Source organism: Microtus ochrogaster, unplaced genomic scaffold, assembly GCF_000317375.1.
Source record: "Microtus ochrogaster isolate Prairie Vole_2 unplaced genomic scaffold, MicOch1.0 UNK6, whole genome shotgun sequence".
Classification (NCBI taxonomy): domain Eukaryota; kingdom Metazoa; phylum Chordata; class Mammalia; order Rodentia; family Cricetidae; genus Microtus; species Microtus ochrogaster.
The window spans coordinates 12,885,127-12,887,114 of record NW_004949104.1 but is presented as its reverse complement, the minus strand read 5'-3'; positions in this window follow the sequence as shown (position 1 = coordinate 12,887,114).

Below are 1,988 nucleotides of genomic sequence, written 5' to 3'. Positions count from 1 at the left end.
AGACCAGGCTGGTCTCGAACTCACAGAGACCCGCCTGCCTCTGCCTCCCAAGTGCTGGGATTAAAGGCATGCGCCACCACCGCCCGGCTTTCCTGGTTAGCTTTGACTACCAACTTGACACCATATAATCTGAGAAGAGCTTCAGTTGAGAAGTTATTTAGATGGGTTTGGCCTGTGAATATGTCTGTGGATGGGCAGTTCCATTCTCTAGTAAGATAATTTCCAATTATATAAGAAAGCTTAAATATGAGCCTGCATGTCAGCCAACAAGCAGCAACCTCCATGGTCCCTGTTTTATTTCTTTGTTAAGTAAATGAGTTCCATGGCTGGAGAAAATGTTGTGTGGAATAGCAATCAGGCCTGTGTTCAAGTTCTATTTTGACTTCCTTTTGTGATAAATTGTGACCAAGAATTTTAAGTCAATGAACCTTTGGGCCAGAGTGTCGGAGTATTTTATCATGGAAACGAAATGACAGCAATGCTTGGAATTCTAGCATTTAGGAAGTGGAGGTATATGGATTTTTTTCTTTTGAGGCAGGGTTTCTCAGTGTAGCTTTGGAGCGTGTCTTGGAACTCGCCTGATCAGATCAGTAGACCAGACTGACCTTGAACCTCACAGAGTGGCCTGCCCTGCCAGGTATAGGGATCTTAAATTTGAGTTCAGCCTAGACTGTTAAGAGGCCTGTTTATTGTTGTTGCTTGAGACAGTGTTTCTCTACCTACCTTTGTCTCCTGAGTGCTGGAATTAAAGGCATGTGCCACCACTGCCCAGCCAGTTTTTGTTTTTATTTATTTTTTTATTATTTATTTATTTTTGATGTTTGAGACAGGGTTTCTGTGTAGTTTTTAATGCCTGTTCTGGAACTAACTCTTGTAGATCAGTCTGGCCTCAAACTCCGTGGAGATCCGTCTACCTCTGCCTCCTGAGTGCTGGGATTAAAGGCGTGCATCATCACCACCTGGCCAGTTTTTGTTTTTTAGTGTAGCTGTCACTTAGTTCACAATTCTGGTGATTAGATGAGTAAGGTTGGAGAGCTGTATCTGCTCAGTCTCTATCTCACTTTTCCATGGTGGAAAACTGAAAGGGCAAGCGGTAGCGCAAAAAGACAAAGGTGCTGAACTCCCGTGATAGCTAACTTATTCCCTTAAGAAAAGCATTTGAGAGATGGCTCTACTCTAAGTCACCCATATTATGTAAAATCCTGTGGGTTGCCCTTAGAGCATTTTATAAGCAACTTTTGACTTGACTTTGAAGTTGGAGGATCTTGCTCTAGTAAACACCACCATCTGCCAGCAACAGGGATAGATACCATTCATGGAGCACACACTGATTAATGGCTTTCTCCTGGAAGAAGGGAGGGAGCCATTTTGTAAACTAATTGGGGTGAATAGAGGCTTTGGAGTATGTGGGTAGATTAAAATCATATCAAACAAATAAAGCCCAAGGACTTAATCTGACATACTAGCCTGGGGAAAGGGTGTAATTCCCTCAACCTGGAATTCAAAAAGTGGCAGGCACCTAGTGGCAATAGCCCAATTTACTCTATCTTCTGATCCCTGGGGCCTGAATTAGTCTTGGTCCACTACTGTTGACATGGTCTACCTGCTTTCCAGCCATCTACCTGTTTGCTTTGTGTGTACCTGAACTTGTCATTTCTTGTTCTTAGACCTGGGTTCTGCCTTTGACCTTGGAGCTGGAACTCTGCAGCTTTATTTTCAATCCTGTTAAGAAGAGCTTCTTCCATTGTCTTGTGTTCTATTGCTGTGAGGAGACACCATGACCTAAGCAACTCTTTTTTTTTTTTTTTTTTGGTTTTTTGAGACAGGGTTTCTCTGTGGTTTTGGAGCCTGTCCTGGAACTAGCTCTTGTAGACCAGGCTGGTCTCAAACTCACAGAGATCTGCCTGTCTCTGCCTCCCGAGTGCTGGGATTAAAGGCGTGCGCCACCACCGCCCGGCTAAGCAACTCTTATAAGAGAAAGCATTTAA